The sequence below is a fragment of the Stenella coeruleoalba genome, assembly GCF_951394435.1.
Source record: "Stenella coeruleoalba genome assembly, chromosome: 4".
Taxonomy (NCBI): Eukaryota; Metazoa; Chordata; class Mammalia; order Artiodactyla; family Delphinidae; genus Stenella; species Stenella coeruleoalba.
The window spans coordinates 147,614,055-147,638,933 of NC_137149.1; the positions used below are offsets into that span (position 1 = coordinate 147,614,055).

General features: G+C 42.5%; 1 protein-coding gene and 1 long non-coding RNA gene across 4 annotated transcripts in view; one reads left to right on the forward strand and one right to left on the reverse strand.

Annotated features, from left to right (window-relative positions):
* Positions 1–4,972: 4,972 nt before the first annotated feature.
* LOC307185450 lies at positions 4,973–24,503 on the reverse strand. 2 transcript variants are annotated; one of them, XR_013828084.1, is made up of 4 exons: positions 24,394–24,503; positions 7,958–8,056; positions 7,465–7,566; positions 4,973–5,846 (listed from the first exon to the last, which is right to left on the reverse strand). It is a non-coding gene; the product is annotated as an uncharacterized lncRNA (long non-coding RNA). The 2 variants fall into 2 exon arrangements; XR_013828085.1 differs by lacking the exon at positions 4,973–5,846 and having other exon boundaries at positions 6,524–7,566.
* The window catches only part of GASK1B (golgi associated kinase 1B), a 44,411-nt gene continuing 42,462 nt past the window's right edge, over positions 22,931–24,879 (forward strand). The window contains exon 1 of one of the 2 annotated variants that reach the window (XM_079919719.1): positions 22,931–23,566. The gene's annotated coding sequence lies outside the window, so the exon portion shown is untranslated. Of the gene's footprint in view, positions 23,567–24,493; positions 24,633–24,879 lie in introns of those variants that run through there. The other variant, XM_079919718.1, reaches the window with a different exon arrangement.

Here is a 24,879-nt window from a genome sequence, read left to right on the forward strand (position 1 = left end):
GATATAATGGATATAAAATATTATTATTAGGACTTCAGGTTTCCACTCTGATGCATGAGGATCTTGGAAACTGTCACTGCTGCCATCACAACAAGAGAAAAGCTGAACCAACTGAAAATCAACAATTCTTCTTACATCTACCAGAGAATTCAGGACAAATCACCTCCCTGAAAACTGAAGAAATAGGTGAATGAATTCAAGACAATCCCAGCTGACTAGGAACAAGAGCCAGTAATGGGTGGAGACACTTAATCTGTGATCTGTGAATAGCTGGAGACTGAGTGTGGACTTAATTGAGAATGGAAAACTCTGGGGGAGCAAGGACTCAGCCTTAGGGGAGCACCCACACTTTCCAGAGTTTTACCTTCAGGAGCCCCACAAGGCTGTCCTGTGAAGGTCAGAGAAAAATTCTCTCTTGCCTCTGGCAAGGGGAGGGAGAAAGCAATCATTTTGAAGTATACCCAAAGCTTCCTTTTCCTGAAACAAAGGCTAGCCCTCAAGGGAAACTTCAATATCAGAGCTCCATCTGACCTCCAGGGAGAACAATTAGATAACTTGTGCCTCTTCTACCCTGTCTCACATGAGGGAAAAAAAGAACTGCTGCTTCCCACTTGGACATTTGAAGGTGCTGGAAGTTTGTCATGCCTGTCATCACAACAAGAAAAAAGCTGAACAACTATTCTGAAGGTCATAGCCTGGGGATTCCTGCCGGATAAAAAGGGAGATTCAATCATAAGATTATAGAACGCCTCTCCTTCCCAATACCTTACGATCTATTAAAAGTTCTCCAGTACAATAACAGTGGATTACAACTGAGAGAGCTTCAAGACACAGACACCATTCAGAAAGGAGTTTCTAAGTAAACACAAGGGCAGACAGCAGACAGAACAAAGGATGTTAAAGGAAAGTGGAACCTCTGACGCAGCAAACAGTAAACACAGCCCGACTCTTGGCCATGTTTACATAAAACCTCACACTAAAGACCTGCTTACCTCAGTTCCTATTATCTGATACATCATGTATGGCTGGTAAATAATTAGAATGCTTGCTAAAAGGCAAGAAAAAAACACAGTCTGAAGAGATAAAACAAGCATCAGAACCAGACTCTGATATGGTAGAGGTTTTGGAATGATCAGACTGGGAATTTAAAGTACTTAAAATAATTAACATGATAAGATCGCTACTCGAAAAAGTTTACAACTTGCAAGAACAGATGTGTAATATAAGCAGAGAGATGAAGACTCTAAGAATCAGAAGAAGCTGCTGGAAAACAAAAACAATACAAAATGAAGAATGCTTTTCACAGCTGAGAAATAACCTATGAGCTTGAAGATATGTCAATAGAAACATCTCAAATTTAAGTGTAAAGAGAAAAAAGACTTTTTTTTGAAAAAGGAACAATATTCGAGAACTATGAAAAAATTACAAAAAAGTGTAAAATATAAGTAATGGGAATACCAGACAGTAAAGAGAGGAGGGAGAAGAATTATTTGAAGTAATAGTGGCTGAGAATTTTCCAGAATTGATGGCAGATACCAAACCAGAGACTCAAGAAGCTCAGAAAACACCAAACAGGATAAATACAAAAATATCTACATGTAGGTGTATCATATTCAAGTTGTAGAATATCAGACAAAAAAAAATACTGAAAGAAGCTGGAAGAAAAAATATACCTTACCTATGGCAAGGCAAGAATAGAATTACATCAGACTTCTCTCTTCATAAACCATGCAAACAAGAAGAGTGGAATGAAGTATTTTAGTGCTGAAAGAAAAATCCACCAATGTAGAATTCTGTATCCAGTGTAATTATCCTTTGAAAGTGGAGAGGAAATAGACTTTCTCAGACAACAAAAACAGGAAATTTTTCATGAGTAGACCTGCCTTGGAAGAAATGTTAAAAGAAGTTCTTCATAGAGAAGAAAAATGATATAGTTAGAGACTTGGATCTACATGAAGAAAGGAAGAACGTGAGAAAAGGAATAAATGAAAGTAAAAATAAGACCTTATTTTTTGTTCTTAATTCATCTAATAGATCACTTCAAAATAATAATAGCAACAATAAGTTAGGTGATTATAGCTTATGGGTAAGTGAAATGAATGACAGCAATGTTATAAGGGACAGGAGGGAGGAACTGGGAATAATTTATTATAAAGAACCTGCACTACCTGTGAAGAGGTATAGTGTTATATGAAAGCGGATTTAGAATAGTTATAAATGTTTACTGCATATTCTAGGGCAACCTTTAAAATCTTTTAAAAAGTATAATTAATATGCTAAGAGAGGAGAGAAAATAGAATCATATAAATCCCTGATTAAAACCAGAAAAAAGGAGGGAAGACAAAAAAAGAAAACAAAGCAGAAGGGCAACAAATAGAAAAAAGTATATGGTACATATCAATCCACCACTATCAATAATCACTTTAAATGTGAATTGTCTAAATACACCATTAAAAGATAAAGACTGACAGAGTGAGTAACATATAGGACCCAATTACATGTTGTTTACAAGAAACCCACTTTAATTATAAAGACACAGATTAAAAACAGAGAAAGATACACAGTGCTAACACTAATTAGAAGAAAGTTGGAATGGCCATTTTAATTTCAGACAAAGCAGACTTCAGAACAAGGAAATTTTCAGGGATACATAACGATAAAGGGTCAACTCACCAAGAAGACACGACAATCCTGTGTCTGAACCTCACAAACGAGCATCAAAGTACATGAGGCAAAACCAGGTGAAACTGCAGGGAGAAAGAGACATAAATGCACTATTACACTTGCAGTTTCAGCACCCCTCTATTGGTAATGGACAGATCCAGCAGGCATGAAATCAGTGAGGATATAGTTGAATTGAATAGCGCCATTATCATCTGGATCTGAAAGACAGTTTTGTATTTCATCCAATCACAAGAGACAACACGTAAAACACTAACCTCACATAGAAGCTCAGGAAGCTCAAACAAAATGTTAACCAGGATAGGCTACATTCTAGGCTGTACAACACATCTTAACACATTTAAAAGAATATGTGTCACACAAAGTATGCTCTCAGACCACAATGAAATTAAACTAGAAATAAATAACAGAAAGATAGCTGGAAAATCCCCAAATATTGGAAATTACACAACACGCCTCTAAATAACTAAGGCATCAAAGAAGAGTTTTTGAAATAAAATTTATATTGAGCTAAAATGAAAATGAAAATACTGCTTATCAAGCTTATGGGATGCAGTGAAAGCAGTGCGCAGAAGGAAATTTATAGTATTTAATACATATACTAGAAAAGAAAGATCTAAAACCAGGGAAATATATTAAGTATCTTGTAATACCCTATAATGGAAAAGAATCTGAAAAAGAATATATACAGATACGTGTGTATATATATATATAAAACTGAATCACTGTTCTGTATACCTGAAACATTGTAAATCAACTATACTTCAATACACAAGTAAATTTAAAAAAATCTACAAAAGTATTAAGTTTGTGAGTATTTTATGACAATTACACTATTTCCTCAGCCAGGTAAATATATCAATCACATAAACATGATAAGGTATATACCTATATATATATTTTTCATTTTATTGTATTTTTCAACCATTCACTAAATAAGAGAAGTACTTATAAAGTGAAACATATCCTGAGAAGTACTATTTTATTCTTTCCTTTAGAATCAAAACCAATTATTTCCCATTTTGATCATTGAACAGATGTTTATCATTTTATGACTCTTTGGGGGTAAGTATGGCTGTAAGGGCTTTCCAAAATCTACGCTACTCTCCCTCCCTCCAGTAGTTGCTAAATGATCGTATAGGATCCTACTGGGTGTGCTCTCCTGCTCCCAAATTTGAGGATTCTATACATAATGAGAAATTATGAATTGTGTGAAGGCAGAAAAAACCTGTTTATCCACTAGATAGTGTAATCATCCACTGTAGTCTTTAAAAGAACTCTCCCTGGGTTCTTTGGAAAAGAAGGAATCAGTTTATCACAAATAATTTTCAAGAAGAGTTTTATTATATCCAGAAAGCAAACGAAATTTTCCAAGAATAACCTGACATTAGAAAAAATACACTGTGATACTGAGAATTGATGAGGCAAAATGTTAAAAATAAATGTTCCTGTCCTGATCCAAAGTTTATTTTTCATGTAAACTATTTCACAATAAAGTTTACCTCAATGAAAAATAAAACTATTACCTTTTGCTGACTTTTAAAAATAGGGTTCACAAAAAATTAGATCTTTATTCCTTAAAAAGTTTACAGTTCTCTAAGGTACTGAACCAGTGATAGTTTTAATCACCTATTCTGAGTTTAGGAGAACACTAACATTATTTACTTACTTTCATTTATTTATATTAATTTCATGAAGTCTTTGAAGCAGTGTAGAATGAGGACATAATAATAGGAATAAAAGTTAAAAAACAGAGAACTTAGAAGAAAATCAAGGTGAAACAAAAGGTGCAGATTCTAAGGACCTGTATATTTGCTGTATAAACTAGTGGTAAATTTTAGAGGCAGGTTTATAAATGGAGTCAGATCACAAAGGCCTATGTCAGGCATTTTTAAGGTACTATTAATTTTGCATCCTTACATCCTTAACATTCATGCATTCATCCAAGACATCTTTATGGAGGATGTACAGTAAACTGGGCAGTGTTATAGACACTGGGGACAGACAACAGTCCCTATACCAGCTCAGCTCTCAGCTATGAGGGCAGCCAGATCATAAACAGTACATGTGGTCTATTAAATAGTAAGATGTATTAAGGAAAAAATAAAGGAGGGGGAAAGACAAGTGTGTGTGGATGTGGGTGTGGTTGTATGTGGGGAGCTGTGTTTCTGGAAGGGTCATCAGGGAAGGTCTCCCAGAGAGGGAGACATTGAGGGGTGGCTGGGGGGGGGAGGGGAGAGGGAACAGTGAGGACAGAAGCCCTGAGGCCCATCTCAGGGCTCTGAGGAAGAGAAGGAGGTCACCGTGGTGGACCTGGGGTGGTGAGAATGGGGTGAACAGGATGGGAGGGGCCTCGTAAGGCCTACAGGGGACTCTGGATTTTCTTCTGGGGAAGATGGGGAGCAGCTCAAGTCCTATGATCACAGGAGATGTATTAGTTATCTATTGCTGTGTAACAAATTATCCCAAATGCAGTGCCTTGGGGGACACTGGACATCTGTCCTCTCTCACAGTTTCTGTGGGTCAGGAATTTGGGAGCATCTTGGGTGGGGTTCTCACTCAGAGTCTCCCCCAAAACTGCATGGAGATGCTGGCCATGGTTCCAGGCACCTGAAGATGTGGATGGGCTGGAGGTGCCACCTCTGAGGAGGTTTGCTTATGGGCCAGGCACGTTGGCCCTCACTGCTTGGGGGGAGACCTCAGTTTCCCTTCACGGGCCTCATCAGAGGACTGCATGAGTAGCCCCATGTCATGGTGTGGCTTCCCCACAGTGAGAACTCCGAGAAGGCAGAGGTGCCGTTGTCTTCTATGACCTGGCATCTGAAGTCACACACTGGGGCTTCTGCAGAATTCTGCTGGTTATACAGTCCATCCCTGACTCAGTGTGAGAGGGGACTGCATCGCGGTGCAGGTACCAAGCACTGAGGATCATCCAGGGCTGTCTTGAGGGTGGACCACCAGGGAAAAGAAAGGAGAGAATTCCTGGAACAATGTCCTTGTGTGGGTGCAAGCAGATGGGATCCTAGTGCAGAGCCGAGGGAGGCCTCCTTGTTGGATGCACAGGAAGGTCATACACAGGAAAAAGTACACATGGGCAGCTTCAGGAGGTGGCGAAGATGTGCTGGAGGCTTGTGTACATTCCCTTCTGATCTTTTCCTAATTCTCTGTGAAGTAGAAAATAAGGTCATATGTTAAGGATGAGGACTGGGAAGGAGGTTGTGGAAATTCTTCAGTATTCTAAGCTTTTCAGTATCTTTCAAGTGATGCTGGTTGTTGTCACTAAGCGTCGCTCAGTCATACAACTAAGGAGAAAAAACACTTTATTGATCACTGTTGTATTATAAGAGGCACAGGCTGGGTTTTGGGAAAGCAAAAGAAAACCAAATATGTGTGTATTTCATTTTTAAAACACTGATTTTCTTCCTCTTTGATCTCAAGAACGTTCTATGTTTATAGCATGGAAACGTTTAAGCTATAAACGTTTTTCTGTTTTGCAATTAGATTATTTCGTGACTTCTGCATATGGAAGAGGATATCATACAGATAATTAAGAGTAGACATTTACAATATAAGAAATTTGAAAAATAAATAAAATAAAATATAAGAAATTGTCTTTTCTTAGCTCAATCAGCCTAAGACCACCAGAGACAAACCTGTGTACCAACTAAGTCAGCTTTACTGACTCATTGCCATGTGGGAGACTGCACATCCAAGGAACCATGGGGAGTTTCACCAAAGAAAGGAAAAAAAAAGAGTTACTATGGGATTTTGCAAGAGTGGCCTTTAGGTGCAGTGTAAATGAAGTGGTGTTTTGATGGGCTCCAAGAAAAGTCAGGCTGCGTGTAAAGGGGCCACCATCAATTCTGGCCTGTGAAGTGAACCCACAGTTATGTTTTCCTTGGAAACAAAGTTAACGTAGATGTCAAATGCTGTGTCCAAGACCTGCTTGCTGAAACTCTGCACATGGACTGCCAATCAAGGCTGCTTCAGAGTATCACAATGATTAAACTCCTCCAGACCAGACTCTGGTGTTTTATCTTTACTGAAATAATGTCAAACAGAAATGTTTCTGATAGTTCGTGATTTCAGACAATAAGAATTCTCAGTATGAAATCCATGGTCACCCCAAGAATTGGGCTGTTACTGCCTTTTATGGCTGCAGCTTGTATTGGGAGAATTACTGTTTTCTGATAAATTCTCACCTGGCTTTACTTACAGTTCTGATTCTGGATTGACGAATGGTAAGGAAGATATTTACTCTCTACATTCAAACCAACTTTTAGGTTTTTACTCTATATTATTATAACATACTATAGCTCAAAATCTTGATGCATACGTCATTCTCCCTTCCTGGGTAATCTTGGTCAAGACACTTAAGGAGTTTGTACCTCATGTTTTAAATTCATAATATAAGGAGGTTGAAAGAAGTCCTCACCAGTTGGTTTATATAAAATTCGACTTCTTTTATTTTTAAAGCTGAAATTACAATGCCTCCTGCAGTATGTTTACAAGACCTCAGCATCCAAGTTCCCGCAATTACGTCTGCCAGTCCCCAAAGGGGAAGCCTCCCAGGTGATCATGGGGCCCGTGTGACATTTTCATCTTCTTCTTTTCCTGTTCTAGTTTCCCTAGGTTACCAGCTACCAGCATCACAGTCGTCAGAAGACCTCTTGCTGCCGTGACTGATGAATGTGGCACCACCGCTGTGCTCATGATGCTGCAGCTCCTGAGGTGCTGGGCACCGTTAGTTCTAGAAGAAGCTCGGAGGAAGTCTCTCCTCACCATGATGTCCTCTGGGCCTTGAAGTGGTTCTGCTCCTGCTGGGTCTCTCAGCAGAGCAGCTTCTGCCTTCTGGGCTTCATCACCTGCACGTGATTCTCAATGCTTCAAACAAAACAGAATCAAATAAACAAATCAACCAATAATAACAATAAACAAAGGATGTCAATATTCTCAGAGATGGAATTCATTCTACCTTACATGGTGACTGATCAAACCACAACACCTGACTTCAGTCTACAGGTCACTGCAACTTTGTCACAGACAAAGGACTTGTCTTAAGTGTGTGTGGTCAAAGGGCTCATTTGTTGATTTTCTAAAAACGAAGTAATTTAAACTCTCCATCTTTGGAGACCAAAAACTTCTCCTAGTATCACATTTAATTAAAAGTTTTACTTGATTTTACTCATCAAAAATATAAAATCTCTTGAGCCCAGGGCTTAGCCATGATACCTGTCGTGTACATAATCTTTACCGTGCCCGCCTGTGAACGTACATGGCCTCTCCACTTGCTTGTTGGTGTGAACGTGTGGTTTTTCTTCAACAGCGTTTCCAGTTGATGGATTCACAGGGTAAGAGGGAGGCAACATGACACCTGTGGTGGGAGGACAGTGGGGCAAGGTCAGGGGTGTGCTGATGGGTACTCTGACAAGAGCTGGCAGGCGCTTGGGGGGGGTAGAAACAAGTCAGGAGAGAAGGTCACTAGTAGGGCCCTAAAATGAAGACTTCTGGATGGAGGATAATGATACTAATGATAAATAATAATTATGGAGTGTTTACCATAGGCAGGGACTGCATGAAGACCCTTCTCTGCATTATTTTGTTCAGTTCTTAGACCAACTGGGAGCGTTACACGCTATTATTACCTCCATCTGATGGGTGACGAGGCTGAGCAAGGTTCAAAGGTTGATTTGCTCAGATCCACACGGCGCATCAGTGGTAGTGTTAGTTCTCAAGTCAAAATGTCTCTGATTTCAGTGATTTGGTTATTCATTTTTAATATACTTTCTAAAGTATTATGAGATCCATGCCTCATTCTGACCTCTGTGAAGATACCTGAAATGTGCATTCAAGTATCTGAAACAGGTAAAAAACTATAATGTATCTATACACCTTGACATGTATGTTCAAAAGCTCACGTCTTATGACCACCTCTGAGTTGGTCACTCTGGCCAAAAGTGTGGGGCACTCTGACCGGCCAGTCCTTGCTCATCCACTTCTCCTGTGTCTGTGAGTATGTCAGACGTAGCTGTACTCGAAACCTGGAGACTGTGATTAGAAGGGATATGAAAATACATTCTGAGAAGACAGCATAGTAGCTACCACAGTTCACGACATCGTTGCTGGTTCAAGCCTTTCTTTGATTCCATGCAACAAGAAAAGCCATTTTTTGTCTGAGCCAGTTGAGTTATTTCCTCCTATTTGCCACCAAGAGTCCTGATCTCATCTCTGTTTTTCTTCTTAGGTGCTTATCTCCCTGCAGCATGCTGTTTACCAGATCGCCCTAGTTGGAGGTGTGGGGATCCTCTTCCATTTCTCCCTATTCCTCCTCTCCCTTTATCCAGAAATGTGAGAATTATCCTCCATTTCCCCCTATCCCTCCCTCTCCATATCCAATCAGATATCCTATGGCAGTTCTAACTCTGAAATGTCTCTAAAACCAACCTCACTCTTCCATTCCTATGGTCACAGCCATTGTTCACGCCTTCATCATCTTTTGTTTGATTTCCCCCTTGGTTAGTTTTCTTACTTCTAGTCTTGTTTCTTTGCACTCTGCCCACCATCCTTCTGTGAAAGTGAAATGATCATGTCACTTCCCTGAATACATTTTTCTCTTGGACCCATTGCCAAGAAGTTAAGAACTTCCTGGTGACACGTTTGGGACCCTTGTGAACCCTTGCTGAGGATGCCTCACATGGTCCTCGTGCCCAGGTCTCAGCATCAGCTCCTACCTATGTATCTTGCTACTTGGCTACTGTGTTATCTTGTTACCTGGGTCCTATTCCTTTCAGGCATTGCTGTCCTGGCCCTAAACTCTAATCTCATAATTAGGTGACTTTTATTGGCTCTTGGGATTCCTTGATATCCTGACTCCTTCTGTCTTTGGTACTTAACACGTTTCCAAACCTGATATTATCTATAAATGACTTAGGAAGCTTTTAAGAAGCACATAGTTCCTTGACTCAACCCAGATACACTGCATCAAAAATATTTTTTGAAATGAACTCCTGGAGATACAGAGGCAGACAGTTTGTAGAAGTGGTCATTTGGCAGACACCAAGCTTGAGTGTGTTTGCTGTTGCCGGCTCTCGGGGTCCTCTGATGCCTCTTCTCTACACTGGCTGAGTTTCTTCCTTTACCTACTCCAGAGACTCCTGATTGGCTGACCTGCCTTGGAGTCCCCTCAGTTTACATCCTGGTCATCTCTGCTCTGGACCCTCATGCCATCAGCCAAGAATCAGTTATTTCAACCTCTGAGCTCTCCTATAGTTATGTAGTCCCTTCATAATTCCACATCCTTGGATTTATTCTGTCTATTCTTGCTTTATCATCCATACTTCAACCTCTAGTTCAAGTCTAAATCACTTTTACCATCTGCTTTGGCCATGTCTCCAACCATAAATTCTCCTCCTCATTTAGGGGCCCCAAATACTAGGTAGATAGGTAGATAGTTAGATAGATAGATAGATAGGTAGACAGATAGTCACTAACCCTTTAAAATTATCATAAAGGTTCCAGTTAGTGGTGAGGTGCAGCTGATGGGAGACTGTATACATCTCTCTCAAACTCCATATTCAATAAAATTACATTGTTTGAAATTGAATATTTACACAGAAATCAGCAAATACTCAGAAAATCCTACTCCCCCCTCCAAGGGACTGGGAAACATTTCCCATCATACCACTATTTCCAGAGTTAGACCAAGCTGTGGGAGCCCTGTGCCAACCTGCAGTACCTAACACAACACTTGCAGGTAAGACATGTGTACCATGAAAGCACAGGCGGACTGAGCCTGGACAGGTGGGTGGTTAGTGTTCTCTAGATCTTGAAAAGTAGAAGAGCGAACTCCTTATATTGCTCCAATCTGTTCACCTCCTAGACGATCCCTCTCAGCTAATGGCAATTACGTTCACATGTCATTTAAGCAATCTGTACATCAAGTTCCTCGTCCATAAAATGGGGATGCTAGTAACATTTATATCATAGGGTTGTTCCGAGGATTACATGAGCTGTGATTGGTAAAGGGCTTAGAATAATGTCTGGAATAGTTGTGATGCCCTGAAATAGTATGTGAGTATTTAAATAATTGCTCAGAGTAAAACCTGTGGAGTCAGCCTTGCTCCGTTCATTCTCTCATATCCTAGATTCGAAACTCCAGGAAATCCTTTTACTTTGCCTTTTAAAATATACATCTGGATCTGACCTCATCTTACCACCTCTCTTGTGACTACCATGTATCAGGGCTCCATCGTCCCAATCAGAGGTATTTTGATTGTCTGCAGATCCACCCCCCACCACAATCTGTTCCTGAAACAACAATCAGAGTGATGATTTTCAGTCATTTTTAGACCACATCCGCTTCTCAACTGAAAACCCTCCAGGGCTCTCTAATTCCCTAGGGTAAAAGCCAGTGTCTTTACAGTGGCCTTGGCTTTGCTCTGAGCTCTCCCGGGACATGATACAGTCTCAGTCTATCCAGTCTGGCCGTCCTAGCCATCCTAGAATGGAGGGGCAGTAGGGAGTACAGCAGGATTGTTAAAACAAGAACAGGGGAGAAGGAAGATGGACACAGTGAAGCAGTGGGGGCAGGCATGAAGGGCGGGGTTTAAGTTGTACAGAGAAAACAAGTAAGAGGTAGAGTAGGAGCAGGTCAGGAATTTTGTCCAAAGCAGATCAACTAAGAGCTTGATCTGTACCCAGTCCCTTGGAAATAGGCTTAGTACGAAGAAGGCAAGATAGCAGCCACAACTAGTACCTGCAGAGAACCTGGTAACCCTGAATGCCCCTGAGTCCTGAGTAGACATGGGTCAAGTGTGGTCTGGCTTTGTTGTGCAGTATCAGAGCTGGGGACCCTGTGCAAGTCTGGACAAAAAAATATTTCCAAATCTGGTGGTATGTAGAATACACTCCACTAAGAATATTGACCTCCTCCTCTCCTAGAAAAGTGATGGGAATTGAATGTTCCTTGGGAACACTGGGATGGGTTTAGGATGAGGGCAAAGGTTAACACAGCAAAGAACAAAACCGTGGCAACCAAGGCACTTGGGAGAATCAACCTTGATCCAGCTCATGGATAATCTTCCTTTTCCTTGAGACAGAGAAAACATACACCAAGAACAAATATACTGTGTCATCTTTAAGGTCTCATCTTGATAAGGTCGGGATTATAAACCAAACAAGCAGATAATCAAAAAGAAAACAAATATAAAAACATTGCACTAAGGAAAAGATCCCGCAACAAAACCTACTGGGATTTCAGCACAGAATCAGGATGGGATCCTGTCTGTTTTCTTACAGACCAGCCTCATCTTCTGCCTTTTCTCCTCTTCTGGTACCGATCTCTGTCTATTGATCCTGTTCTGGTCTGTACATGTACCTTTTAGGCTTTGTGTCTCATCCATGAGCTTGCTGTTAGCTGCCAGTACCTAAGAGTCAATACCCCTATGATGACTTGGATGTGGCTTGTCCACTGGCTACTTGCTTTGCTTACATCCCTATGCTTTAGGTCCTTGATGGTACAGTAGGCTCTAGTGTTGTAATCTTTCCGCTGCTGCCTCTTTGTCCCCGGCATCCACCCCATCCTGGTTTTCTCCAGACCACATCCTTGGGTTAACCCAGGTTACCCTCAGAGATACACCCACAGAGGTAGACTCTGTGCAAACACCTCAGGACAGGATAGAAAATTCCATCATAGCACATCCAGGTACCAGATAAAAGATTCTGGAGTGCTGACAAGGTCAAAGCTTGGTCTTGGAAAATTTGTTCCAACTGAGGATTTAGGACTTGGTGATCAATCATTTCTACTCAGCAGCTGAGGCTGCTGGTTCCCCACAGAGTTCTCGTAGCCAGTGTGCCCTCCCGCAGCCGCTCAGAGTAGAGGAGCTCAAGCTTAGAACTACTACAGCTTCCTCCAGAGAACTGCCCTCGCCTTTGGCTGAGAGGAGCTGCCCCTCGCAGAGAGGCTTGGGGCCTTACTCTCCCCTCCCCCATCAGCCCACCTAGATTAGATTTCAAATCTCACGTTTTGTGTAGGTGGAGTTGGGGGGAATGATGCTTCCACCACATAATCACCAGGTAATGTGGTTATGAGTCTGTGACTTTGTGCTGATCGTGTGCTGTCAATTAAAATGATCCTTCTTCCGACCTATAAATAAAATCTACCTTGTGACTTGGAGTTTTTTGGTCAATTCAAGCATTAATAACTTTCTCTAACTCTGATTAGGGAATTATTTCCAGATGAGAGCTCTGATACATCTTCTTGGACAAGCTGTCAAACCCACACTTCATCAAAGGTGCCTCACCCCTGTGATGACTTGCATCTTTTGGAGGTAATAGAGCTTTAGACTTATAAAAGAGAGGTAGGAGGTGGTGTGTGAGTTCCTCTCATCAAACTGCATTGATGTGAAGCTCTAGAGAGAGGTATTGGATTCTGTTTCCATGGCAACTGCTTCACTGCTCAAGGGGAAAAACAGGACAGCAATTGAAGTCTGTATTAATAGCAGCTCTAAATATAATCAGTAATGTGTTGAAATCAAGTGAAAGGACCACAAAAAAGCAATAGGTAAAACTTACAACCATGCAGGGTGGGGTTGAAAAATGAGGTGTTGTACAAATATTATTGCAACTACAATATGCTTTAAGAATTACAGGAATGGGGGCTTCCCTGGTGGCACGGTGGTTAAGAATCCGCCTGCCGATGCAGGAGACACGGTTTTGAACCCTGGTCCGGGAAGATCCCACATGCCGCGGAGCAACTAAGCCTGTGTGCCACAACTATGGAGCCTGTGCTCTAGAGCCCACGAGCCACACCTACTGAGTCCACGTGCCACAACTACTGAACCTATGTGCCACAACTACTGAAGCCCACATGCCTAGAGCCTGTGCTCCACAACAAGAGAAGCCACTGCGATGAGAAGCCCGTGTATGGCAAGGAAGAGTAGCCCCCACTCGTTGCAACTGGAGAAAGCACGCACGCAGCAATGAAGACCCAACGCAGCCAAAAATAAAATAAATTCAAAAGACTAGACTTAAAAAAAAAGAGAATTACAGGAATGGTTGGTGACAAATATAGTTTTGAGGAGAATCAACTATTATTTTATTTGCCCATTCATTCAGGTGCATGAATGTGAAGCTGTAGAATCCTGATCGTATGTCAGCCACGAGTAGGATCTGAAGGCACAGAGGTATGTCAGGACTCTCTCTCTCTTACAGGCTCTCATGGTTTTATGGGGACAATAGAAAAAAACCTACTGTGATTATAACGATGCTTTACTCGTCTACCCAACACCATTCTAAGCGTTTCCCACCGTGTAGCAGTCAGGAGGTTAGGGATTGTATGGGATTAATATCACACGCAGCTCCAGGGATAATTCAAAGTCATTTACTATAGTTATTGGTTCAGCAGTTCCTGACCTCCGGTTCGCAGCCCCTGGTGGACCCCATGGAGCACCTGGCCCTTACCTTTGACCCCGACAATGGGTGCTGCTTCCTGCCCTTCTTCAGGCCTGCTCTGCACACTCACGGCCCAAGGTTGCCCAGCCACGTGCCCAGCCGTGTGAGGGAAAGGCAAAGGCAGACTTGGGGTCACCGTCTGTGACGATCCTCTCTCCTCAAACCCAGCGCCTCTGGCTTCGCGGACCCCACATGTGTCTCGGCCCGTGAGATCCCTGCCTTCTTCTCGGGCCCTTGTTGCCCTGGCCACAAGTTGGAAGATGCCCACGGGAGACTTCTGAGGTGACGCGAGTCCCCTGCGTGTATCCCTTTCTAGGGATTCCAGCTGCTGCAAACCATTTGTGCTGGCTCTCCAAGGCCTTCAAAGGATTGCTTATATGTGTTTACAACTTTTAAAGTTATTTTTGGTAGAAGATTTCATTCAGTATAAGCTACACTGTTGGGCCCAGGGCTCAAAATTGTATCCATTGAGTTTTAATTTCTATTTTCATTTCTAAATGTTACTTTAAAATTTCTTTTAAATATGTGCTCAATCATTTTGAATCCCCTCTTATTGCATGCTCACTTTGTTGTCCCTTAAACATTATTTATATAGTAGATACTAAATTTATCTTTGGTTTCTAATTCTAAAATTTCTCTTTTTTTTGAATATTGGTGATTTCTGATAGTCATCTCATATAAACTGATATTCTTTTGTGGAAAATTTAAATTTGAGAATTGTTTCTTTTAGAGAACTTGCAAACAGTGGTTATATGTTTTTCCTTATTTGTCCTGAGTCTAGGTTTAAAGTACGAAGGTCTTTGAGAGTAACGGCCTCTGACACAATGCTGAAGCAGAAGTTACACATTTTATTCTTGAACTGTGTTCTCTGTGGAAAACTTAGAAAAGTGATAAAATGTTTAGTGATGAACTTAGATTCACTAAGCTTCTCAGACAGTTAAAAGCTTCAGCTGTTGAAGTTCCATACTCATCTTTTAAATGTTTTAAAATTTATTTAAAAATTAATATATTTTAGAGGGAAAGTTATTCACCTGTTAGCTAAAATTCGACTAATTTTAAAGGATTTTCTTTTTCTTAAAGAGAAGGACAATGTCTTTTTTTCCAAGGTCCAATAAGTGAAAATAAGCTTTGGTTTGGTTTGAAACTTACGACAGATTGGTAGTTGAATTCTTCATCAAGCTAAAATGAATAATCTATAAAACTAATCAAAGTCTCGTTCTGCCACTTGGCAGATGGCAAATTTGGCCTGATTAGAATTGTCGTATTTGAGGCTGTGTGTAGGAGGGATCTGCTTAACTGTGTTGAGACCAGACAGGATGGGAAGAATTTGGGTCTGAAACCAGACGTTATGTCTGGGAAGGTCCTAAGGTGGTGGCTGGGGAAGAGGGTGGAGAACAGACAGAGCTGAAAGCTCTTGGGGAGCCTGGCCTGGAAGATGGGATCCCAAACTCCCCTTGACGGCGAGATCCTAGAAGAAGGTCAACCCTCTTCTCCACAGCTACATCCAAAGGAACTCGACAGTGCCTGTCACAAAGTACTTGCTGCAAGGATATTTTAAATGAAAAAAGCAAAAAGACTAATGTAGGAGTCTAAAGATACGGCAACAGACACCTCAGGCTCTGATAACCCCTTACAAGTGTCTGCATAGGGGGGAGAAACCTGCCTGGAGAAGGACTGTTTAAAACCATCCAACAACTCGGTGACTCCTCCCGTGAGCTGTGAGCAAAAGGCGGTGGTCAACTCTGAATCTCTTTCTGGCCATGATAAGTAAACATTTCTAAGGTCTATTTTTCCCCACCACAGTGTCCTGGTAATGACTGAGTTAACTTCTTTTTGGTGTGCTAAGGGCTTTTATTTATTAATTCATCTAATCCTCACACCAACCCTATGAGGTGTTACTATTAAGAAAAGTAAAACGAATATTAGAGTTTTATACTTCTGTCATCAGTCATTATTGTTCTGGTAATATTGTTCTGGAGGTCTAACCAGCTGGAAGATGTCAAATCACCCGAGGGGAAGTCCTTCCCGGTGTGATCCACACCGTAATACCTTGTATGACAAACGCCCCGTGATGTCAATTACATTGCTAAAGATCTCCTGACTGTAGCCTCCCAGCGGTTACCAGAGACTAATTTTAAATAAAGGCAAAAATCACTGAAGGTTTGAATCCAAAGTAGCCAGCAGAATGTACCTGATTATCTTTTTTTTTTTTGCGGTACACGGGCCTCTCACTGTTGCGGCCTCTCCCGTTGCGCAGCACAGGCTCCGGACGCGCAGGCTCAGCGGCTATGGCTCACGGGCCCAGCCGCTCCACGGCATGTGGGATCTTCCCAGACCGGGGCATGAACCCGTGTCCCCTGCATCGGCTGGCGGACTCTCAACCACTGCGCCACCAGGGAAGCCCACCTGATTATCTTTTAAGTCCTTTGCTAAGTATAGAAGGAAATAGTGATTCAAATTCTGGATAATTTGCTGGATTAGTAATTCAGTAAGATTGATGACTGGTTCTTGAACCTGAAACTAAGGGTTGATCAATGTTTTACCCACTGGTGTTTTCTTATGGTCTCCTGAGAGAGTGCTCAGTCTTCCGTGTCATCCTTGCAAGAAAAAGAGCAGGTGAATAAGCCATGACCTCTGTGGATCGAGCACTGTGCTAAGTGCTTTACGTACATATAACATAGAATTCAATTGTTAGAACAACACTTGAACTAGATACAATAACCCCAGTTTTTCAGATGAGGAAATTGAACAAAATGAACTTTCTTGGTCTCTTAGTCCAGGCTAATCAGTCTATGGTAATAAGAAATTACCATAGACTGGGTGGTTAAAACAACAAACATTTCTCATGGTTCTGGAGGCTGGAAGGCTGAGATCGGGGTGCCAACGTGGCCAGGCTCTGGTTGAGAGCCCTCACCCTGGTTGGCAGGTGGCTGTCTTCTGGCTGTATCCTCACCCGGCCCAGAGCAGAGAGAGAAGAGGCATGCTCTTCTGTCTCTTCTCACAAGGGCACTAACTCCACCACAAGCGCATCACCTTCATGATCTCACGACCTCCCGAAGGCCTCATCTCAAAACACCATCGCATTGGCCACTAGAGTTTCAATATGTGAATTTTGAGGAGAGACAACATTCAGTCCACAGCACCTGCCAAAAGCACCTCGCTGAGGTAAGAAAGAGTATTTTGTTTACCAGTCCCTCAGCTCCACTGAATTTAAATGCAGAATTATTGGCATCAGCTCTACTGTCTGGCTGTTTCTATGTCCTAAGTAATTAGTGCAAAGGTAAAGCAAAGAGCATTGCCTTTGAGCTGGTGATGACCTCAATCAAGGTTGTCTTCATACCCCAAAGACCTGCAAAATAATGTGCCTTTTGAACCAAAGCATTGGTTATTTCCTGTAGGGAAATAATTGGGGTGTGTTTTATTTAGAGAAGCAACATGTTCATTCTTATAAAAATAATTGATTTTCTTCTACGTGTACAGTGCTTTGTATCTGTTCACCTTTTCAACTGCAGAACCCATTCCAAGCTTCTTACCAAAGTTCTTTGGCTTATAATTTTTGGCTACAATACACATTACATGTGGCCATGGGAGCCTGAGGACTGCCTTTCGGAAACCACTGTGATTTTCCTGTAGAAGGTACTTTATGGACGCAGAACTGGTGATGGCCTGTAGAGGATCTGATTTCTTTCTGGGATTTTCCTCCACACTCAGCCACGAGGGCTCCTGGTTTTCATTCCATGGATTGTGAATGGCAGAGTCTCTCTCCAATTTCTTCTTTTCCCGGTATTTACAGGTTATGGCCTTGCCTTGAGCAAGGGGCTCGAATCGTAGGGCTGGGTGGTGAAGGCGAGTGGCAGAGTATGTGTTGTAACCTGTTCTCTGTGTGTTCTAATCCAATGGATGCAATGTCTGGGAGGAAATAGAACACTCTTCATAAAGGGAGAAGAGGTACAGAGCGGCCTCACATAACGTGGTTTTGAGCCTTCTGAATTTCTTACTTTATCCTTCCTCTTTTGGCATTTTCCTCTCCTCTTCCTGGCCTGTCCCATTCTTTTTGGGGCTTGTCCACCAGGGCAATGGGTCTCAAGCATAGGCATGCATCAGAAAACTGGAGGGCTCGTTACCATACAGATTACGTGGCTTCTCCTCCAGATTTTCTAATTTAGCGGATCTGGAGTGAGGTTGAAGGCTTGCATTTCTGATAAATTCCCAGGTGGAGCTGATACTGCCGGTCCAAGGCCAGAGTTTGAAAACCACTGGTCTAGGGATTCTCAGCTGCCCACTGGCAAACTGCCGACGCCTGGAAGTGGGACGGGGAGGATGGGCTCTTCCCTGACCTTGCACCCCATTTCCTGCCTGGAAACCAGTGTGTACTGCTAGGGCCTCTGTGTCTCCGAATAAAACATGAAAATCCCTCCATCAGGGTTTGCCTGTAGTTCTTTCCTGGGGCTTGAATGCATAGGGTGGACGGGCCAGATACAGGACACTAACACATTCTGTCTTCTAATCCAGTTTCTTTATCAATTTATAACCGTGTGTGCGTGGTTTTCAGAGCCCAACAATTTATCAGATGTGTCACACATGTCTGAACCATCGTGGGGAACACAACTGAGTTTCAAAACGAGACACCAGTGTAAAAACGACCCCAGATTTCTCTCTGTCTTCTTTTCCTGTCCTTTTAAGGTGTTTATTTATAGCTCCATTTCTAATGTGCCCAATTTAATCTAGGATCGCCAGGGGGCCTTCCTTCCTTTACTTGTACTCCACCAGCAGCTTATTTCTTTGACACCAACTTGCTTTCGGGGAGGAGAGGAGAGATCCTTCCTCTGCACTAGTTTCCTGCAAGGAGCCTAAGGATTGAGAGTGCTTTATCCCATCTTCATCCCTCCACACAGGCTGAAAACCACTGCTGCTTGGGGCGTTCTGTCCTAAGACAAGAACGACCCAGGGCCAGCGTGTCTGTCCGTCCTGGCTTCCCTGGGAGTGTGGGTTGGAAACAGAGAATTGAGGCCTTCAGTATCCACGGCTGAAACAGAGAAACTTAGTTGTCTAGACTGTCTGGGGCTTTTAGAAGGAACTTGCCTCAGACTTAACCTACTTTCTCTGTACTCCACAATGAGTCTGTGTGTTCTTGGGTTTTAGAATTATAAAACAGATGCTGACTATTATCACATGCATAGATCATCTAATTATCTAGAAGTGAAATGACAACCCTACAAACATCTGTTGCTTCCAATATGTGTCAACTTGACTGTCATATATTTTACCTGTTTCCTATACTATGCTGTGTTTCTGGAAACATTGCTCAGTTTCTGGGCATGTGGTGGGACCATCCTAACACAAACACAACTTTAAATAAACGGAACCAACATTCCTAGGGAGATGAGGCTAAAGGGATTGTTGTGGGAGATTTCTACACCGGGAAAAGGCGAGGTTACTCTTCACCAGATATAACAGTAGACAGAGGGGAGGAGACCCAATGCAGTGAAAGGCCAGCCTGTGCATCCCCTGGAAATAGGCCTATTGGTGCTCTCTTGGTCACACGTGAGAGATGGACCTAGGACACTCAGTGTCGCTTCATAGATGGGTGAGTCTAGCTTTTTTTTTTTTTTTTTTTTTGCGGGCCTCTCACTGCTGTGGCCTCTCCCGTTGCGGAGCACAGGCTCTGGACGCGCAGGCTCAGCGGCCATGGCTCACGGGCCCAGCCGCTGCGCGGCACGTGGGATCTTCCCGGACCGGGGCACGAACCCGTGTCCCCTGCATCGGCAGGCGGACTCTCAACCACTGCACCACCAGGGAAGCCCGGCAAGTCTAGCTTTGAGAAGACATGGGGTTTTCTTTGAAAGTACTTCTATTTAGACTAGGTGTGGTGGCATGGGTCAATAGGAGAAATGTCCTTAGCAGTGTGTCATCAGTGTCAGATAAAAGTGCACGTATCTCTACAACACATAACACAAAACGTGTAACTTCTTTATAAGGTTTTAAAGACAGATCTAAGCACTACTGAAGGAACCACCAACTTCTTGGTACCAATTAAACCCCTTTGTAACAAAATTTCAAAGCTTATCAGGCTAAGAGAGTTTCAGAAGCAGGTCAGGCCAGCTTGGTCCCGCCCAGGCCTGCTGTTACGATGGGTAGCAAGAGTACTAGCAAATTCCTCATGACAAGCAGGTCAGAGGTCAGACCCAAGAACCGAGGCTAAGGCCAGGCTTATGATTCTAAGAGAGCTGTGGGTCCTATAGTTCAGGAGGATGGTGGGCAAGTGTTAGGGACCCTGGGGGCAGGTCTGGACAGCACAGACCAGGGATAGAGTATCCATCTGTGGGTCTATAGCCTACGTAACAAGTCTGGGTCAACCACAGCAAGGAAAAGCTTATACTTAGGTCTTCAGTGACTGGAGCCCTTACGTAATCCTCTGGTGGGTGAGCTTGTTCCCACGGTAGCAGCAAACAGTACACCTGACAGACATGGGGAAAGGAGAGTCCTTCCTACTGTCGGCCCTGGTCCTGGACTTCTCCCAGGTTGAAGGAGAAACAGCCTTTCCACACGTGGGTCTTTCCCTTGGAAGAACTGAAGGATTTAAAGATTATTTCCCTGACAGTAAAACCTAACGCGTGTCACTTGACTGTGAAAAGCTGTTAATTTGCCTCTGAAACTAGCCAGTTAACCTTTAGAAGAGTGAATCATAACCCTGCACACTGGACATTTTTCACACCATGGATTTCTGGGCCGCTCCTCACAGCAATTAAAGGAGAACCTCTGGGGAGCTGGATGGGACCTAGGCATCTATTCTTCAAAGTTTCAGTGATTTCGTTGTTCTTCAAGTTTTTAATTTAATTCTTGAATGACGAAAGTATCAGGACCTCTTCATTGTAAATAAAAAAGATGTGAAACATTGTTACTCTCTCACTCCCTTTCTGTATGGGGGTATAACGGCTATATCCACAATATAAAGAATATAAATGAATATTTGTTAAATAAATATTTGTTAAATAAAATAAAAATAAAATAAATAAAAATAAATAAAAAAATATTTGTTAAATAAATATTTGTTTACCCACCACCTCTTTCAGTTTTATTAAAGGATAAGATATATACGGAAAAGTGCAGAAATAGTAAATGGATAGCCAAGGAATTATTCCCAAATAAATATCATCTAGGTCAAGAAATAGAACATTAGGGAGTTCCCTGGTGGTCCAGTGATTACACTAACGAACATAGTAAGGTAGATAGCTAGTGGGAAGCAGCCGCATGGCACAGGGATATCGGCTCGGTGCTCTGTGACAGCCTGGAGGGGTGGGATAGGGAGGGTGGGAGGGAGGGAGACGCAAGAGGGAAGACATATGGGAACATATGTATATGTATAACTGATTCACTTTGTTATAAAGCAGAAACTAACACACCACTGTAAAGCAATTATACCCCAATAAAGATGTTAAAAAAAAAAAAAAAAGACTCAGCTCTTTCACTGCAGGGGCCCAGGTTCAATCCCTGGTCAGGGAACTAAGATCCACAAGGTGCATGGCATGGCCAAAAAAAAAAAAGAAAGAAAAAGAAATGGAACATTGCCACAAACCCATGTTACTTCTCCATAAAGATATAAAAAATTCCCGGTTATTTAATGGGCCACACCATTGTCTTATCGTCTACCTTTACACTTTGTTTTGCTCATAGATCTATTTTTTAATGGAGAGAGAATACTTTAGGCATGAGGTAATATTATCATATCAGTCTCTCTGAGCTAATAATATTCAGAGCAGTAACAAGTATTCTGAGTGCTCCATGTGTCCTCACGTGGTGTATGTGAATATCATATCGTGACAACAAATTTTCAAACCGTGACTCACTGAAGGAATTCAGGCTTATTTTTCTAAAACTGAATGGAACTTCGCTCTGGAGCCCCATGATACCTGACAGGAGAAAATACCTTTCTGTTCAGTTTCAGCCGTGACCTTGAGCAACAGATGGGAATGGTTGCACATTCCAAAGTGTGATGTGAGATCCCTGTGCCTGGGAAGGCGGCTGCTGTCTTGGGGAGCCTGAGGTTGCTGAGGCAGAGGATGTGACTGTGTCTGTTGGACCATTTGTGGGCGATACACACAGGCCCAAGTGAGAAAGCCAGCCTGCTGGTTATTTCAAATGCTTTCCAAGAAAAGGGCCTGAAGAAACAAGGTGATCTCCGCAGAATAGTGGGCTGCCAGATTCCAAGGGGCTGAGCAGACATCGACAGCCAGCCAGAGAGGCCACGATCTTCAAAGTGACTACACCTTCCCCCCTAGAGCGGACGCGCAGGCCCAGCGGCCATGGCTCACGGGCACAGCCGCTCTGCGGCATGTGGGATCCTCCCGGACCGGGGCACGAACCCGTGTCCCCTGCATCGGCAGGCGGACTCTCAACCACTGCGCCACCAGGGAAGCCCTTGGCCATACTTTTTTGAGGAACAGCAAGCTGCCCGAGAGGGGAAATGCTGTAAACATAAAAGAAATGTGAACATCGCGACTACTACAGAGAATCTAACTGTTGATTCGCTTATGTGCGTGTATGTGTGTGTCTGCGGCTCAAACGATGGAGAAATTTTAAAAAGTCGGACTACAGAAATTATGCCTGAAATTTTATCCAAAGGAGTTGAAAAGGGCTACTAGTGCCCAGAGTGGGTTTGAATAGGCAGTGGGAAGAATGATTCAAATTGTTTTCTATCTGCTGAGCCCTGTTTATCCAGTGTATTTGTAATATCAATATATTAGCTACACCCATGATTCCATGAGCTCGTTCCTAATTCTACCAGAGACCTTCCCCTTCGGCAGTGGTGACTCCCTGTCAGATGCCAGGGCTGGGAGAAGGGCCCCCAAGCAGTTCAGTGAGGTGTCAGGGGGCGAGAGGAGGAGTCCACCAAGCTTACGAAGCCAGACAACTCTTATCTACTTCCTAAGCATTTCGCCGCTAAAGAAACCTCTGGAAACAGCTAGCAGAGTTTTCTGCTTAGTAGAACCTGGCCTCTGCCAAAGGCTTACTTTTACTTTTTAAAGACTTCAGGTCAGTTATTCTTCTGAATACTGAAAATAGCAAGATAGTTTTACAAACTGGCTTGGTTATCGTTTCCTTTCAAAAAGTTAATATTTACTATCTAGAAGATAATTCTGGGCTCATGGAAGTGTGCTTTAAGAGTATTGCTACCATATGATCCAGCAATCCCACTCCTGGGCATATATCCGGAGGAAATCATGGTTTGAAAGGATACATGCACCCCAATGTTCATTGCAGTGCTGTTTACAAGAGCCAGGACATGGAAGCAACCGAAATGTCCATCAACAGCGAATGAATAAAGAAGATGTGGTACATATTTACAATGGAATACTACTCAGCCATAAAAGAGAATGAAATGATGCCATTTGCAGCAACATGGATGGACCTAGAGATGATCACACTAAGTGAAGTAAGTCAGAAAGAGGAAGACAAATATCATATGATATCACTTATGTGTGGAATCTAAAAAAAAAAATGATACAAATGAACTTATTTGCAAAACGGACTCACGGACTTAGAGAATGAATTTATGGTTACCAGGGAGGAAGGTGGTAGGGAGGGATAGATTGGGAGTTTGGAATTAACATATACACACTACGATATATAAAACAGACAACCAACAAGGACCTACTGTATAGCCCAGGGAACTCTACTCAATATTCTGTAATAACCTAAATGGGAAAAGAATTTGAAAAAGAATAGATACATGTATATACATAACAATCACTTTGCTGTATACCTGAAACTAACACAACATTGTTAATCGTCTATTCTCCAATATAAAATAAAATTAAACAAAGAGTATTGGAGAACAAAGGATATCAGTTTGATGCTCAAGTTCTCATGCAGTTTAGCCAGAATCTATGGGTGCTTCTAGGAAGCATGGTCTGAGTCTGAGAGCTACAGGAACAGTTCTAGTATAATTTCTGGTATTTGATCACTTGGAAGTTTATCCTTTCCTTCTACACGTATTCCAATGCCTTGATCTTTTCCGCATTGTTAAATATAGTCTTTTTACAATTACACACCATTCTCTAATTCCCACTCCCTGCCCCCACGCCCCCATAACAACCTTCTTTTCCTGTGGGGAAAACATTCCCTGGCCCCTGCCTGCCTGCGTGCCTTCTAGACTCTATTTGCTGTAGAAGCAAAAACAATAAGTCTAAGTGAGACCCGGAGGTCATCAACCCCTGCCTTTGTGCCCGGACATGCAAGCCACCTAAAGCAATCACTAACCTGTTTTTAAAAGAAACCTCCAATCAGGGAGAATCCACAACTTCTTTTTTGTGAACTGTTGCACCGGGCAACGGCACACTATAAACGTCTCTTCCCACCGATGTGTACTCTTATCGGCCTGTTCTTTTTTCTCCTTCATTTGCATTAACCCTTTCTTGCCTTTTTCTGAACTTCTGGGCCTTCCCTTCTCAGAAGCGGTGGGAGGCCAGTGTTACTCTGGACACAGCCAGGATGGAAAGGTAAGTCCCTGGCAACGTTGCTGCTCTAATCCCCGGTGGCTGGGATGGACAGAGAGGTGAATGCCTTCACCTCATGAGGTGTTTATTCCACTGCTGCTAAGCGAACACTCTCTAATGCTTTTTAACACCAAAAAGACTGACACTTCTGAGTCTGTTTCCATGCAGGACACTAGAGGGCTCCCAGGAGTTAAAAATAAGTGGAAAAATACGGCATTTGCTTTTTTTTTCCCCCAGAATTTAAAATTAA